General features: G+C 36.4%; 1 protein-coding gene across 5 annotated transcripts in view; it reads left to right on the forward strand.

The window, feature by feature from the left end:
* The window catches only part of EPHA5 (EPH receptor A5), a 527,031-nt gene that overhangs the window by 201,513 nt on the left and 306,317 nt on the right, over window positions 1-19,201 (forward strand). The window lies entirely within an intron of this gene.

Below are 19,201 nucleotides of genomic sequence, written 5' to 3' on the forward strand. Positions count from 1 at the left end.
AGCATATTATAAGTCTATTGCAAATTCACCAGTGTGCATACTAGTATCTCAGTTTAAATAATATTTTCAATTTACATTTTTAAACTATAACTATAAAAAAATACACCGTAAGTACGCACCCTGAAACGTAAACATACTCACTTTTACTAAATAAATAAATTGCCCCGTGTACACTGATAAAATAGTTTTTTTTTTATTGCCTCTTATGTCAGAATTTATCTCCTATATTTTTTTTTTTCAGAGGTCACAGTTGTGTCCCTTTTGTAGAATCTCAAATGAGTTTTGTCACTGAAGCATAGCTAAATCTAATCTCATCTGGTAACAAAAGGAGAAGATAGACCAGAAAATGATCCGATTTTCTGATTTCATGGCCAGTGCTACCTTGGGAAGTTGTAAAAGTGGTATTTAAGCTGTGTAACTAAGATGCCATGCCATACTAAGCACTAATAACAGAGCAACTGCGTGGAAACATATCGTTTTTTTAAATTTTACAGCTGCAAAGTGTGAAAATTGTAGTGCGGGCAAAGTAACTGGAACCCAAATGGTGATCAATTATCAAGATGGAAAACATTTTTGAACTGGCAGAATTGTGTACATCCTAATTGTTATGGCTTTATTATAGGTTGTCTGTTTGCCTTGACTTTTTTAACTTTAAAAATCCTGTCCTAGCTAAAATGGTGTCAATTTCTAAGTATGCCAGTAAATTGTATTTCAAATTTAAAATATAACATCCTTAACAATAAAATATTTAGTTTACTTTGTCACTCTATTGATACATCATCTATTTATATATTATCTGTCTGTCTGTCTCTCTAACTGTCTATCTATAGTCCGTACATCCATCCGTCTCTCTTGATCTCTCTATCTATCTATCTATCTATCTATCTATCTGTTTGTCTGTCTATCTATTTATCTATATGTCTATTTATCTATCTTGTCTGCCCGTCTGTCTGTGTATCTGTCTGTCTCTATCTATCTATCTATCTATCTATCTATCTATCTATCTATCTAGCTATCTGCCTTTCTGTTTCTTCATCTGTCTGTCTATCCATCTACCTTTCTTTTTATCATCTATATGTCTATTTATTTATCTATCTGCCTCTCAGTTTCTTTATCTGTCTGTCTATCCATCTACCTTTCTTTTTATCATCTATATGTCTATCTATCTATCTATCTATCTATCTATCATCTATCTATCTAGCAGTCATCATCTACCTGTCATATTAGTCTATTTTTATGAAAAAATACTCAGCAAATTATAAAGCGAGATGCTTTTTTCTGCGCTGACCCCAAACAAGCAAATACTGATTTGTTTTTCAAATTCTTAGTGAGTATTGCGGGATAACTGGAGTGTATCAGCTTAACAAGCACCTTAGATTTTTGTCACTCATCATGATCATATTGACAAGGGGAAAATTACTAACCTACATGAATATTACAGATAAAAATAATATTGAACTAACGGAGCATGACGCCTCCACAGATACAATGGCTTTGTCGCTTTTGGTATAGGGGATGCTGAGTAAAATACGTACTATGGCACTGATAAATTACATTGCATGTTACTTCAATAGAAAAATATACGGAGAAATGATTTGCCTGAAGCCGAATGGAGCAGGTGCACTCTCAGGTTAATAGAAACTGTATAGCTTCACTGTATATATTACATTTACTGCTCTATAACATAGAAGAGACTTGAAGAGCAATAAATATTTAATGTAAGTCCCACAACATGATCACTTTTTTTTCTTTTAGAAAAGTCATTAATTTTTTAGATAAAATTATTAGCTCTTTCTTCCTTATATCTAAAATTTCAGCTAGTTTTATAGTTTCAACTTCATTGTTCGCATCATAAATGTTATGTGACCCTCATTCTTTTCTGGTATTTTTTTTTTACAACTTAGCAGACGGTATTTAGTTAAGAATCAGTGATACCTGTTGTAATCTATCCAAGTAAACTTTGTCTTTGCGGCAAATAATAAGCGGTGTCATAAAGGCTAAAGTGTAAACGTCTGTTCTGTTTAAATAATGAATAATTTATATAACACAGATGTGTAAATATTTTACAGCATTGTTCCTGTCTTGGTTTAGCTGTTAAAAGTGACTGAATCCGCCAATTATTTTGATATGTATAGCAGAGAAAAGGCCCTTCTATTCTTTAGTTTTCATTATGAAACTTTCATAAATTTGTAACAAGCACATTTAAAATAGTTATTCCAGCGTCAAGGTTTTATTTTAATGCTATTCTATTTCTCATTACTGTAAGACTTTTATATCAGAATACCAAAGGTACTTTCCTCACAGCAGCAACATTTTTATCTCAAACAAAAGAACAAAGAAAATTCTGACTACTATGGAATGATCAAAAATACATACAGTAAGTTGCATTGATTTGTAACACATTTGGAACCATAAAAAATAATGTCTATAGTTGCCAACATTCCAAGCCATACCCAAAGATTTATTATTGTAGCATATGCCACAAAACACTAGAAACCATGTGAGGGCAAGCGGGCGCAGGGTAGAGACATTCCTCTTGTCAATGTCATCTTCTATCTTGATGCTTTCTGATGCTCTGTGGAATTTGCAAAAATAAGTTAAAGGGATAGTAAACACCAAAATTGTTATTGTTCAAAAAGATAGATAATTCCTTTATTTACCATTCCCTAGTTTTGCATATCCAACACAGTTATAGAAATATACGTATATACACGTAGATATATACTTCAGCACCTGGGTTGCGCTTGCCAATTGGTGGCTAAATGTAGCAGCCAATAAGCAATCACTATCCATGCTGCTGAATAAAAAATGGGCCAGGTACTTAGCTTAGATTCCTGCTTTGTACATATGTGTGAATCTCAGTGCACATTCTAATGTTTGCAAATAGAAGCTGCATTATTGCTTCTCGGATATGAAACTGCAGATTTAGTTTTCAGTTTATATGTAATGCCTGTTTAACCTGTTGGTGCTTTTATTGTAAACAGCAAGATATTGACATTAAAGGCAGTGACATTTCACTGTCAGAACTGCTGTGCTAACATCTTCATGTCAAAACCATGTGAGGATATCCCCTTGGATTAAAATATGGTAACAAGGTTTAAAGGAACAGTCTACACCAGAATTTTTATTGTTTAAAAAGATAGATAATCATCACAATTACCCATTTCCCAGTTTTACATAACCAACACTGTTATATTAATATACTTTTTACCTCTGTGATTATCTTGTATCTAAGCCTCTGCAGACTGCCCCCTTATTTTAGCTCTTTTGACAGACTTGCATTTTAGCCAATCATTGCTTACTCCTAGGTAAATTACAAGGGCATAAGCACAATGTTATCTAAATGGCACGCAGGAACTAATACCCTCTAGTTGTGAAAAACTGTCAAAATGCATTCAGATAAGAGGTGGCCTTCAAGGCCTAAGAAATTAGCAAATGACCTACCTAGGTTTAGCTTACAACTAAGAATACCAAGAGAACAAAGAAAAAATGATGATAACAGTAAATTGGAAAGTTGTTTAAAATGACATGCCCTCTCTGAATCATGAAAGTTTATTTTTGACTAGACTGTCCCCTTAAGTGGTGTGTTTAGTGTTACATCATAATAAACACTCAATAAAATGACAGTAAACTCCAAATTAAACTTTCATGATTCAGATAGAACATGCAATTGTAAACAACTTTCTAATTTACTTCTGTTACCATATTTGCTCTTTTGGTATCCTTTGCTGAAAGCATACCTAGGTAGGTTCAGCAGCAGGTAGGTCATTGGCTCTCCTGAGGTGTTCACCTAGCTCTTATTAGGAGCAAATTGGAAATTTGTGTACAAATATAATGCTCTAATAACTTCTTTGTGAAAGGCACATGTTGAGCAAGAAGAGGCTGCTTCTTGGGTGGTAACTAGCCATAGAACAAGCTATTATGCTATTGTTCGTTCCCAGGTTGAGCGCTTTTCTCTTTTTATTTATGCAAATTATGACATTTTGGGAAGTCTCCCTAAGTGTGATGCGGGAATCCAGACATGGACCCGTTGCTCAGTGTGCCTAGAGGGATATGGCTGCACCTCACTGACGAGGCCCACAATAGGCCAAAACGTACGTCTGGGGTTTTGCTGTTTCTCTCGCTCAGAGAGGGATTGCCTGGTATTTCGGGGCTGGACTGTACTGTGAAGTCAGGATCAGACTGGTATGCTTCAGGAAAGTTCTTCTCTGTGAAAGGCGCATGTTGAGCAAAAAGAGGCTGCTTCTTGGGTGGTAACTAGCCATAGAACAAGCTATTATGCTATTGTTCATTCCCAGGTAGAGCGCTTCTCTCTTTTTATTTATGCAAATATAATGCTCTATCTGAATCATAAATTAAAAATGTAAGTTCTATGTTCCTTTAATCCAAACTTAGTAAAATCTCACTTCTTTAATGGTAAATGTAACCCCAAACCTATTTTATGGTGCTGTGGACCTCTACTTAAAGGGACAGTCAACACCAGAATTTTTGTTGTTTTAAAAGATAGATAATCCCTTTATTACCCATTCCCCAGTTTTGCATAACCAACACAGTTATAATAATACACTTTTTACCTCTGTGATTAACTTGTATCTAAACCTCTTCTGACAGCCCCCTGATCACATGACATTTTATTTATTATCTTTTGACTTTCATTTTAGCCAATAAGTGCAGTGTCTGCCACAATTCACGGGCGTGCTCACAATGTTATCTATAGGGATTACCTGGACTAGCTCTCCCCTGCTGTGAAAAGCAAATACAAAAGCATGTGATTAGAGGCGGCCTTCAAGGGCTTAGAAATTATCATATGAGCCTTGCTAGGTCTAGCTTTCAACTAAGAATAACAAAAGAACAAAGCAAAATTGGTGATAAAAGTAAATTGGAAAGTTGTTTAAAATTGCATGCCCTATTTGAAACATGAAAGTTTTTTTTGGACTTGACTGTCCCTTTAATCTGCATTTCATTGGGAATAGCCGTTGTCCCGATCCTACGTGCACTTACCCAGTGAGGATACAGTTCAGGCGCTGTGCTTTGTTAAAAACTTAAACAAACTATGTAGCAATGGCTCTATCCATGCTGATGAGACTCAAAAGCTCATTAAATAAGATTAGACAAATATAAATACAAACACCAAGCTAAATTTTAGGTGCAAATGTGGGGATGAACCCATAGGTGTCTTGGGTTCTCTAAAACAGTTTGTCAAGCCCTGGTGTATAGGCATACTTACTTTATTGATACTTTCTAGTTCCATTATTTATGTAAAGTGCAGTTCAATTAAAATGTTATTTGATTTCCTAGTTACAATTAACTGATATTCTCAGACACATTTTTTTTAGAGTAATAATAATAATAATAATAATTTCCTGCGTTAATTTGTTTCCCTTGTCATTGGGCTAAACTCACAAATGTTTGTTACATTGCCTCATTGCTTAAATGTGCATACAACTTAAAGTTAAACTTGCATGGTTCAGATGCATGTCATTTTAAAGGGACACTGAACCCATATTTTTTATTTCGTGATTCAGATAGAGCATGCAATTTTAAGCAACTTTCTAATTTACTCCTATTATCAAATTTTACTGTACCCTGTACATCACTTGTTTATTGGTGGATGAATTTATCCACCAATCAGCAAGAACAACCCAGGATGTTCAGCAAAAATAGGCCGGCATCTAAACTTACATTCTTGCTTTTCAAATAAAGATACCAAGACAATGCAGAACATTTGCTAATAGGAGTAAATTAGAAAGTTGCTTAAAATGCAAAAGAAAAAATGGGTTCAGTGTCCCTTTAAGATACTTTGAAATTCAGTTCTGTTATCAATTTTTTTTGTTCTCTCAGTATCCTTAAAGGGATATGAAACTCAAAAATGTTCTTTTGTGATTCAGACAAACAATTTAAAAAAAAGTTTCCATTTTACTTCTAATCAAATTAGCTTTGTTCCCATGCTATTCTGTATTGAAGAGATACCTAGGTTGTCATCTGGATCACTGCATGGCAGGAAATAGTGCTGCCATCTAGTGATCTTGCAAATGGATAACATTCTTGCAAAACTGCTGTCATATAGTGCTCCAGAAATGGGTTGGCTCCTAAGCATACGTCCATGCTTTTCAACCAAAGATACCAAGAGAAAGAAAAATGTGATAATAGAAATAAATTAGGAAGTTGTTTAAAATTGCATGTTCTATATGAATCATGAAAGAAAAAAAAATCAATTTCATAGCCTTTTAAAGTAGAGATTATGTTGAAAATACTTTTTTGTGGATAGGTTTGAGTAGACTGTTTTATGAAGGGTGCATATTATTTATTTTACTTATTTATTTTTTTGTAATGTTTTAAATGTGGGTTTTTCTTGAGATGCCGTTATGCTTTCACTGTAAAACTTATTGTGTACTGTATAGTGATAAATTAACATTTTGAAGAATGATTAAAGGGACAGTAAAGTCAAATGTAAAGTTGAATTGACTGGACAGAGCATTACATTTTAAACAACTTTCCAATGTATTTCTATTATCAATTTTGATTTGTTCTCTTGGTATCCTTTGTTAAAGAGTAATCCTAGGTGAGCTCAGGAGTGTTCACGTACCGTTAGTCATCTGGCAGCAGTGTTTGCAACATTGATTATTTCAGTGTAATACACTGATGCAGATACTGCTAAATAGACTGCTAAAGACATATTGGTAAAAAAAACAAACTAAAAAGTTTGTAGTAGGTGCGCTCCCAGTATAAAGATATCCAATCCCAATACGATATATTACATATATTCAAATAATAGTACACATACAATCCGTCCAAGAAGGGGATCGTCTAGCAGCCTAGTTTCCGAAAAAGTTGTGGCGTCACACCCACAGATGAAGTCTAAAAGGCAAAAAGGAAAAGGCGCCCATATGGTGTAGTATTGTATAGTAAATTTAGTTCGAAAATCTGTAGTCAAATGCTACTCACAAGTCTCCTAGCTCTACCAAAGTGCTATATGCGCAGTCTGGACCTTACAGCCGTCCAGTGAGCTCAGTCCTCGATATGTTTTGTTGATAATTGTTGTATATCCTCCATGTGAACCCTCTTGGTACTGTGGGATTTCACTATTAAAGTGCTTGTATACTAATCTCAAAATGGTGTTATTAGGAGTAATCGTATAGGTGCACCCAAGAACCTAAAACCCGTATAACAAGATTATGGGAACAAGGGATAATCGCAACCAGATCTCCGTTAAAGAGACCATATAAACGAGATATAATTGTAAAAGCACTGTATTAAGAACATACAATTAAAATCTCAGTGATACACTGTTTCCTCAGGTGAAGACATATGCACACTACTAAACTCTTATCAGCCCACCTAAGTTTACCATTCAACAAAGTATGTGAAAAGAACAAAGCAAATTTGATATTAAAAGTAAATTGGAAAGTTGTTTAAAATGGTATTCTCTATCTGAATCAAGAATGTTAATTTTGACTTTACTGTTTCTTTAAAACGGAGCTGATCTCACAACTATGACAAGGGGCAGTTATCAAGAGATGTGCATTCAGATCATTTGTTATGAAGCAAATGCTGAATATGGCCGGCCGGCAGCAGCATTCGGGTATTTTCGGAGCCAGATTTCTTCTTGTGAAAGATCTGTACAAATTCAGATCTTAGTGTGTTGCACTTTCAAAAGAAAATAGCCGTATGCTATTTTAGTTTCACATAAAATGTTTTTTTATTTAATCCAGGCCATTGTTTTTTCTCTCTCTCTAAATATCTGTATGTTTCATAACCTGCACATAAGAGAACCTTAATTATCTTCAGTATTCCTTATTAATATCTTTGAAGTTGTTTTATCTCCCAGAATGCCCACAATCTATACGTTGTGCTCTTGGGTTAATATTCTTCAAGGACAGAATTCTTTTCTCAGCTTTTCATCATTTTACTTTACTGTAAAAAAAAAAAAAATATGAGACTCCAGATTCTTATTCTCACCTTCAATGACCTATACTTCTGAATTCCTTTTAATTTTTATCCATAATCCTTCACTATTCTTCTGATGATCTTTTACATTCTGCTTAAGGCTTTTTACTTTTTTTCCCTTTTATCCGCGCTGCTTTTGAAACATTCAGCATTTATTGCTTTCATCACTGTCCACCAAAAAAAGTTTCTTAAAGTGCTTAAAGGGACATTGAACACAAAAATGTTCTTTCATGGTTTAGAAAGAACATGCAATTTTAAACAACTTTCTAATTTACTTCTATTATGTATTTTACTTCATTCTCTTGATATTCTTTACTGAAAAGCATATCTAGATAGGCTCAGAAGCTGCTGATTGGTGGCTGCACATAGATGCCTCATGTGATTGGCTCACTCATGTGCATTGCTATTTCTTAAACAAATGATATCTAAAGAATGAAGCAAATTAGATAATAGAATTAATTTTGAATATTGTTTAAAATTGTATTCTCTATCTGAAAAATGAAAGAAAAAATGTGGGTTTAATGTCTCTTTAAACTCCTTGTCATACATTATTCCTTTAGATAACTAAATTATAATCTCTTTGTCCATTACCTTCTATAATTTGGAAAATACAAATTAATATAATTAGCACATTAATTTTGTAAGCTATTTGGTGTAATACAAACACACAATTTGATAGTGTATGTATTACATTGAGACTGTAGGGGAAATAAATAAAAACATATGACTAATAAAACAACTTGCTTTTGTAAAAAAATTGTGCTTTGTCCCACGCTCCCTAGAGTGGCCAAAAAGTAAAATCTGTAACCTAGGTTTTCAAAGTGCTGCAAATTCCTTAACTCAGCTATTTGATTTGCAGCCTTCACAGCTTACAGAATTTGGTCTTTCGCCCTCTCAAGTTTCTAGTGAGATTTAAATACAAGGATTTTAACACGTTTGCATTTTTTGGCATTCTTTGGACACAGAAAGACAAATTTTACATAACAAAGGTTAGGAATTTTAATTGTATCTATGTCAAATCATTTTCCTTGCTACATTATTTCATTGTTAAATACTAAGCATAAAGTGAATAAAGCTCACATTACATTAACCACTTTATTGAATTCTGCATCATGAAAAGTTTATTTACTTTAGGTATCATATTTTAGATTTTATTTCCCCATGGTGAGTAAAAAGGACTAAGAAAACAATAAACCTCCATCATAATGTAAAATGCTAAAAAAAAAGAAAAAGAAAAATAGATCACAGTATAATACGAATGTACTTCAGACAGATTTAGGTGATCTTTTCCACAGAAAACCGCAACAAACAGTGGGCTAAATTACAAGTTTTGCCTTATGATGCGGTACGGCTATACCGCTGAAAATTTGGCCATTGCACGTGGAATGCCAGGTAACGCATCACTGCAGTATAGCTATACCGCAAGCATTTTAGCCTTAATGCAACCTTCCATTCCACACTCAAAAAATGACGTTTGAGTGCGGGATTTTCCATAGCACTGTATTACAGGTTGTGTGGTCCGGCTAAAATGCTTGCGTTACAGCCTATACCGGCACAAGCCATTCCGCTATCTGAGACCAGTAGTTATGGATTTTGTGAAACAAAAATGTTTCACAAAACTCATAACTAAAATGTTACAAAGTACACTAACACCCATAAACTACCTATTAACCACTAAACTGCCACCCTCCTGCATCACAAGTACTATATTAAACGTATTAACCCCTAATCTGCTGCCCACCCACAAAGCCAACACTAAATAAACCTATTGACCCCTAAACCGCCAACCCCCCACATTGCCAACACTAAATAAATTTAGTAACCCCTAAACCACCACCCTCCCACATTGCAAATACTATATTAAACTTATTAACCCCTAATCTGCCGCCCACCCACATAGCCAACACTAAATAAACCTATTAACCCCTAAACCTCCAGCTCCACACATTGTAACTAATAAACTAAACCTATTAACCCCTAAACCGCCAGCTGCCCACATCATAACTAATAAACTAAACATATTAACCCCTAAACCACCAGCCCCCCACATAGTAACTAATAAACTAAACCTATTAACCCCTTAACTGCCAGGCCCCCACATCTCAAAAAACTAATGAAACTATTAACCCCTAAACCTAACACCCCCTAACTTTAAATTTAAAGTTACAATATAACTATCTTAAAATAAATAAAAACTTACTTGTGAAATAAAAATGAAAAATAAGATGAAACTATAAATTAACCTAACATAACTATAGACATCAATGGGGTTACGTTACGGTGATTTGCCATTCCACGTTTGCAGGTGTTAGTTTTTTTCTAACACTCTCTCCCCATTAATGTTTTTGGGGGAAAGCGTGCGCGAGCACGTAAACTCAGCCCTTGGTTTTTGTGCGGTATAGAGCTTACCGCACCATAACGCACAGCACAAGCAGGTTTTTCAGTAACAACTCGTAATGGCAGCGCTATGGAAATTGCGATACCGCTCATTTTATTGCGTTATTTACGCACCCGGTATAGTGCAAAACTCATAATCTAGGTGAGTGTTTCCAAATCAGCTAGGGGTTCTGGGAAATAATATGCAAATTAGATTCTCAATACATTTTTGCTTCAAGAATCTGTTTTTAACACAGACTTTTTATGTCAGCCCAATGTTAAAATATTAATGTAAAAATTATATTAAACACTTTGACAACGTACTATAAAAGTATGTATAGTAAAACAAATACATTTGCAATATACTTAATTACTATTTAATTAAGTCAAGAAAATTGGTAACTTTCCAATTCCTGTTAAAAGTGGAAATGCTAAATTCCACACAATCATTTATAACTGTCTTTAATTGGCCTCAATTGCTTTATAGATGTAAAAACATTACACTCATTTCTTCAGTATTTAATCAACTAGTATTATTTTTTTTTTAAACATGCATCTGGATATTATTCTAATACATTTAAATATTTGCTTTGAATACATCATCCTATCTAGCATTTATTTAGCATCTAATGTCCCTTTAAGTCAACTATAAAGCAAAGCATGGATAAAAGTGTCTCCCCTATCCCTTTTATAAAAGGGGCACTAAAGTCAAAATTAAACTGTCATGATTCAGACAGACCATGAAGTTTTAAGAGACTTTCCAATTTACTTCCTTTATCAAATTGTGCTCACTTTTCTTATATGCACTCTTTCTGATGCACCAGCTGCTACTGAGCATGTACAAGAGTTCACATTATTTACCTATATGAGTCTGTGATTGGCTGATGGCTGTCACATGATACAAGGAGCCAGCAAATTTAAAATTTTTTGATTCAGGTAGAACAAAGAATTTTAAACAACTTTCCAATTTACTTCTATTATCTAATTTGCTTCATTCTCTTTCTATCCTTTGTTAAAAATACATACCTAGGTAGGTTTAGGAGCAGCGAAGCACTACTGGGAACTAGCTGCTGATTGGTTACTGTACATATATACCTATTGTGATTGGATCACCATATGCGTTCATTTAGCTCCCAGTAGGGCATTGTTGCTCCTTCAACAAAGGCTTCTAAGAGAATTAAACAAATTTGATAATAGAAGTAAAATGAAAAGTTGTATAAAGTGACAGTAAACACAGAAATTAATTTTGCATATTTCCGCACCATGTGCAGAATAATGTGACATTAACCTAGCGACACCTGTAAAAAAATAAGGCATTTTAAAGTATGTCACGGCATGCTAACGTATATGTAGGACCCTCCACTGCTGGGCAAAGCAGCCAACATCATAGTGCAGAATAATGTAACATTAATCTCTGCATTTACAGTCCCTTTAAAATGGGTTTTCAAACCTAGCCTAAGGCCTCCCTAACAGGCCAGATTTTCAGGATATCTGAACTAGAGCACAGGTGAAATAATCAGCTGGTTAGTAAACCTGGTTATTTTACCTGCTCTCACCCAAGGTAATACAGAAAATCTGGCCTGTATCCAATATAATTTATTCTAAATACACATTTATTATTATGTACTTCAGTTTTCTCCTCAGAAAATATTGCCAGCCGGGCAGAATACTGAAGTAGGCGGGTGGGGGCAGTGCAATATTTTCTAATATATAATTTTCTGCTATCCAAAGCACAAACTAATTGCATGATTTAACATAAAAGTATGAAATGATAATTTGTGCAATAAAATTGAACATTTTTAATATTAGCTAATTTTAGCCTAATATTGGCTAACATTTTAGCCGGGTGGTCAGAAAAAGCAGCCAGGTGGTACAAAAGCTAAAAAGGTCCTGGGGAGAACACTGCACTTATTAACTATCTCTGGAACACATTATACATAGATTCTTTTGTACTTAGTGCATTAAATAGTCAATCACAGATTGTAATGTGATTTGATTGATGTTACTGACATCAAATCACCAGAATTCTTTACAGTCAAGTTGTGTTTTATTTTATACTGATCTCTCAAGCTGTAACTAATAGTATTTTTTTTCCTATTGTCATCTGGATAATCTGGATACATTCATTAAAATTAGATTTTTATAATCAGATATTAATATATATATATATATATATATATATATACCTTTATATTTTTGCCATTTAATCACTTCTAAGTGACAATGGGTATTGACAAATGTCTTATATCTGTATTAATCAATATATCAAGGTGCTTTATGTTATGTCTTTTCAACTTGCCGAATAGAATATGGAAGGAGAAATGAGACAAACTGCATTTATAATTCCATGTAAATATTAAAGGCATGTTTAAAACATTTTCATATTATAATATAAACTATTTAATTATATGCTAAATATAACTATTATATAGTTAAAGGGACACTGAACCCAATTTTGTTCTTTTGTGATTCATATAGAGAAAGCCATTTTAAGCAACTTTCTAATTTACTCCTATTATCAATTTTTCTTTGTTCTCTTGCTTTCTTTATTTGAAAAAGAAGACATCTAAGCTAAGGAGCCAGCCAATTTGTGGTTCAGAACCATGGACAGCACTTGTTTATTGGTGCTGTCCAATCAGCAAGGACAACCCAGGTTGTTCACCAAAAATGGGCCGGCATCTAAACTTAAATTCTTGCTTTTCAAATATAGATACCAAGAGAATAAAGAAAATTTGACAATAGGGGTAAATTAGAAAGATGTTTACAATTGCATGCTCTATCTGAATCATGAAAGAAAAAATTTGGGTACAGTGTCCCTTTAAACAATTTTTGCAGAACACTTATTTATTTTGTCCCTTTTTCCTGTAATTTAATTCTGAAAATTAAGGGCTTTCTAATTCCTGTTAAAAATGTATGTGCAGACTATATGTTCCACACAAGTATTGGCTGCAAATTCTAGAGATCCATTCATTTTTGTAATTAATTGGCCCAGGCTAAGAAGGAAACTTAGATTACAACATAGTGAAATACAAAAATGTATTCATTGGATATCTAGTTAAATACAATATAATACATTTCTTTGTCATTATTTTAAGTTTATTTTTGCTGCAACAAAAGGAAATATGTTATGCTAACACAGTTGAAATCACATTTCTTTTTACTAACATGAGCTATTGAAAAAATATATATTCTTCAAAAAGTCTTCCGTTTTCCTAAAGCACAAATCGTTCTCTATGAATATTCCCAACATTTAATAGAATTTGAAGTTTTAGTACAAACAAAATACAGATATTTTTACATTTTGTGCAGTTCAAACTTTTGCACAAGACACTGATCCTTTTAGTTAGTGAATACTCTGTTTGCAAATGGGGAGAGGTAGTGGATAGAGTAGAATGACAGAAACATATTATTACATATTATTGATTATTAGTTAGAACACTGCAAAATGCTTTAATTATTAAGGCATACAAATTGGAGAATGGGGATGAAAAAAATGAATTGCCAACTCTCTTGCTTTGAGAATTCTGGTGCATTTTTTTTTTTTTTTTTTTTAAACTTTATTTTTGTATATACTGGCTCCATCACAATACGGAAAGATATGTGCAAAAACAATACATGAGATACATAAGATGCGACCTTCTCTCGAGTCGCTTGTGCGGGAGAGCGTCGCCAAAAGTCTTTTAGTGTCCATGCAAAGGTGCGATAATGTCAAATTCTACAGCAGGGGTGAAATAGTCAGATCGGGTGAGCCACCCCATAACCAACTTGGCTAGCGTTGCCCAGTTATACCATAGGATGTTCGGAAATTTGAGACCTCCCGCATCCAGTGACATTGACAGTTTAGATTTTTCTAATCCTATGTTTCCTCTGATTCCAAACAAAGGAAGCAAAAGCAGAAGAGATGGTTTGTATGTCCCTGTTATGAAGTAATAGAGGAAGCATCTGCAATGGGTATATAATTTTTGGCAGAATAATCATTTTAAGTAGGTGGATTCTACCATGGAGAGAAAGAGGGAGCCCCCTCCAACTTCTAATAAGATCTTGTGAATTAGCTATGACCTTGGGGATGTTAAGGTGATATATACGTATGGGGTCTACATGTAGGTGTATACCTAAGTATTTAAACGAGACAGTTGTGATATGTAGATTTGTGTCTGTAAGCATGGTGTTTTTGCTATTCTGGAGCCATGTCACCTCCGATTTATCAACGTTAATCTTATAACCGGTGAATCTACCAAACTGTGAAATGATTTCTAGCACTTTAGGTATATTTAGGGCTGGGTTACTTATATAAAGCAACAAGTCATCGGCAAAGAGAGCTAGATGTAGAAGTTGTGTATGGACCTGGAGGCCAGCACAGTTCTGCCTTATATAGCAGGCTAAAGGCTCGATGGCTAGGTCGAAGTGGAGTGGGGACAACGGGCAGCCCTGCCTAGTTCCTCTTCTAAGTTGGAAGGAAGGGGATAAATTGTTGTTTACGACAATGGATGCCGATGGAGCATTGTAAAGTCTTTGTATTATCTCAAAAAACTGACCCTTGACACCAAATTTTGTCAGTGCAGTATATAAGTGATCCCATTCTACCCTATCGAACGCTTTCTCAGCGTCTACCACGAGCAAGCAAGCATCCGGCAACGGGGTATCAGTTGGGAACCTCTGGGCATGGGGGTAATGTTCAATAACTGCAAGGGTTTTTCTCAAGTTAACTACTGAAGAGCGATGTTTAACAAATCCCGTTTGATCTGGGTGGACCAGGAAGGGTAAAACCTCTGCCAGTCGATCAGCCAAAATTTTGGTCAGCAATTTATAATCTCCATTTAATAAGGAGATCGGCCTGTAGGATGAGGGTATAGTAGGATCTCTATCGGGCTTGGGGATAACGCAAATATTTGCATCTGAGAACCTGGAGTCAGGGATTGATGCCCCTGAGAGATATTCAGAGAATAATGTCGCCAACGTAGGGGCTATTTCAGGAGATAGAATTTTGTAGTATTCCGCAGGGAGACCGTCAGGTCCCGCCGCTTTGCCAAGTTTGATGCGTTTAATAGTGTTCGTTACTTCTTGTTGCTGGATAGGGGCATTTAGGAGCTGATCAGGCGTTAAGGTAGGAACAGTTATGTTGCTCCAGAACGAGCGTTTATCCGACTCTGAGATCTCCTGCCTATTGTATAGGCTAGTATAAAAGGAGACAAACTCCTGCATAATTGGAGGGGTGTCCGTACAAAGCCCTCCCTTTGTAGCCAACGCCGGGATACAGGATTTGGGTGCAACACTTTGACCATATTGGCCATGGTTTTACCGGCCTTATTCCCATACCTATAGAATTTTCCCTGCCTATGTACCGCATATGCGTTGTCCACCATCTGGATATGCGTGTCCCTCTCCTGTTTGAGATCATAATAATGCTGTCTAGTGTGGCGCGTGGGGTGAGACAAGTAAGAGTTGTACGCTTCCGTGAGATTTGTTAGCATCTTATCAGTTATCTTTTTTGTCTTAAGTTTGTGGTGTGACGTACAGGCCATGATTCTCCCTCTCAAGACAGCTTTTGATGTATGCCAGAAGAGGTCTGGGTTATTTTGGTGTTGCGCATTATCTGTACTATAGTCTATCCAATAAGAGCGCAACTGCTGACGGAAATCAGCGTTATTGTAAAGATAGGAGGTAAATCTCCATGTCTTCTGTGAGCTATGTGGGGGGGCAAAGTCGAGTAGCAACATGATGGGTGCGTGATCTGAGATGGTAACAGGGTATATCTTAGTATGGGGGATATGTGGTGTGAGAGCAGGGTTTGTCAGAAAGTAGTCAATCCTAGACATTGTATGGTGCGTTTTAGATATGCAAGTATAATCTTTTTCTGTAGGGTTACGTAATCTCCATAAGTCTACCAGTCCTAAGTCTTCCCTAAGCCTCCTAGTGATTTTTGCTTCGGCTTTTTGTCTGCGGGATGTAGTACGTAAGGTCAGGAGGGCTGGGGGTTCTACGAATCTGTCAATCGGTATGAGTTGTGTCATGTTAAAATCCCCCCCCCATGATAATTGGAAGCCCATTCCTTTTTGCTAGTTTAAGTTTTAGCTGGTGCCAGAACTGGGGTGAAAGAGCATTTGGGCCATAGACATTACAGAGTAGGTACGTCTTGGTTGCTATACACAGGTTAGTAAGTATGTAGCGGCCTTTGGTATCTAAGTATGTGTCTCTGAAAGTTAAAGAAAGTCTTGAGTTTATCATGTTCTTCCTGAGTTAGGCGGGTCTCTTGCAAAAGAGCAATATCAGTATGTATTGAATTTAAGAAATTTAGTATTTTACTGCGTTTAGCGGGAGAGGTGATACCTCCAACATTCCATGAAACTATGTTACACCGTAACGCCATAAAATAGGTAGAGAAAGATAAATTTTCCTGGACATGTTTTGTTTTTCTAAAAAGGGGACTACTAGATTGGGAACATGCATTGTTTGCTTTGCATAATGGGGAGTCAATTTAGCAATACCCTTAGTAGCCTGTGCCAGGGTGTTGTACTCACAGTTAGGAGGAGGAAGAAGAGGCCAAAAGCTCAGCCCACATAGCCGCCAAATCTCAGGCTGTCGCTGGGGTAGAGGTTCCCTGGAGTGGAGGTGTAGTTGCTGTTGAGGGTATAAAAACACTGGCATTAGCAGAACATATAGCAGTATCCCCAAAAAACCCAGACACAAACAAGACATTCCAATGGTGCCCATCGACATAATGCTCCTATGGGAGTAAGAAACCTTTACCAAGTATGTTTTGAAGCACTTAGTTAGAGCAGTGGAGAAATGTATGGTGGTCGAGCACAACCAGGTACCTAGTGGTATATGTGTCGATGAGGGTAGTCTGGGGTTTAGAGGTTTAAGAGTGTGTGTCAAGACAGTCAGATAACTTCTGTTGTTCCCTGGTGGGTATGTGCTACTTGAGGAGTGTAGCTTAAGGCTTCCCAAGGGAAGCCCATGAAGGTGGAGAATAGCAAAGGTAAGAAGTACAACCCCAAGGGGCCAGGGGATAAATCCCCACACAAGCCAGTCCTTCAACATGAAACTAAGCAGATGTAGTCGGTCAGGTGAGTCAATCCCCAAATGTCTATGGAAATGTGTCCTACACTTCTCAGTGCCCTGAGTAACCCCCAGGTAGTGTGAATATAGGAGAAGGCGTGCGTCTATTGTCCCTAGAGTCAGGCATTTGAAAAAGTAGAGTACCAAAACGTCAGGGGGAAGCAAGCAGGGAGGGGTTAGCAGTAAGTGGTATATGGCCCTAAAGGTCAAGTCAAAATCTGGAAAGACCTGGACAGGTGGAATGGACAATATAGGTGTGTTTAGCTGCAATAGTGTGTGCCCACCACTGCAGGCGTACAGAGGCAAATCTTTTCCTGGCGCAGATGCCACTGGGCGAAAAGACAAGTGTGATCCCTCCCCTGAACCCAAAACAGTAACATATACTTGTAAAGACAGTAAAATACATAGAACAATAGTTCCTGCCGTACCATACAGTGACTTAGCATAACATTTAACATAATGAGCTGCAACAGTAAAAGGTAAAAGTGTAAACTTTCCATAACTTATAACTTTGGTCATCCAACACAAAAGACTAAAGATGACAAGAGTCTTTTTCCGCTCCATTACTAGATGGGGTAAACAGCACATCAGGGACCATCGGAGCCGGTCAGCTTTCAGAGGGTCTGTATCCATGGTTCCTCCAGGACAGACAAGTTCCCCATATTTCTGTCTCTCCATGAGGAGACAGAAGAAGGAGGGGAAAAAGGAAAGAGAGCATAGTGTTCAAGTATCTATAGTCAACGTGCTTCATCTTGAGTATCTTTGTCTAGATATGACTGTAGTTCCTGTGGAGTGCGAAAATATTTAGGCCCAGCAGGTGTTTGCAACCTCAGCTTTGCCGGGTATAGCAACATGGCTTGTTTCCCTTCTTTATGTAAACGGGAGCAGAGTGGGGCAAAGTCCCTGCGCAACTTCGGGTGCATTTTTTAATATACATTTGCTGATAATTAAGTTTTAAAAATACAGTAACATACTAAAAAGAAAATCCTGTAGAAATGATTGTTTAAGTTCTACCCAGGGATAGGCAAGGTGTCCATACACGGACACTGGTGTCCGTGACTAGCCCTTGCAGTGCCCACCACAACCTTAGTATATATTTTCTTTCTGATTAAAGAATAGGAATAAAAAAAAACATGTAGTGTGAATAAAGTTAAAGCCTGAGTGAAATACTGGATGTGTACCTGCATTTGTATAATAACACCCAGCTCTATACAAAGACACAGTAGTGACACTGGCTCATGCGTATAGCCAGACAAGGGCTGGTTATAGGGTCAGTGGTATCTGCATCTGCATAATAACACCCAGCGTTATATAATGACACAGTAGTGACAATGGCACATGGGTATAGCTAGAGGAAGGCTGGTTATATGATCAGAGGTATCTGCATCAGTATAATAACACCCAGCACTATATAATGACACAGTAGTGACACTGGCACATGGGTATAGCCAGACAAGGGCTGGTTATAGGATCAGTGGTATCTGCATCAGTATAATAACACCCAGTGCTATAAAATGACACAGTAGTGACTCTGGCTCATGGGTATAGCCAGAGGAGGGCTGGTTATAGGCTCAGTGGTATCTGCATCAGTATAATAACACCCAGTGCTATATAATGACACAGTAGTGACACTGGCACATGGGTATAGCCAGACAAGGGCTGGTTATAGGATCAGTGGTATCTGCATCAGTATAACAACACCCAGCACTGTATAATGACACAGTAGTAACACTGGCACATGGGTATAGCTAGAGGAGGGCTGGTTATATGATCAGTGGTATCAGCATCAGTATAATAACACCCAGTGCTATGAAATGGC

Source organism: Bombina bombina, chromosome 2 (genome assembly GCF_027579735.1).
Source record: "Bombina bombina isolate aBomBom1 chromosome 2, aBomBom1.pri, whole genome shotgun sequence".
Taxonomy (NCBI): domain Eukaryota; kingdom Metazoa; phylum Chordata; class Amphibia; order Anura; family Bombinatoridae; genus Bombina; species Bombina bombina.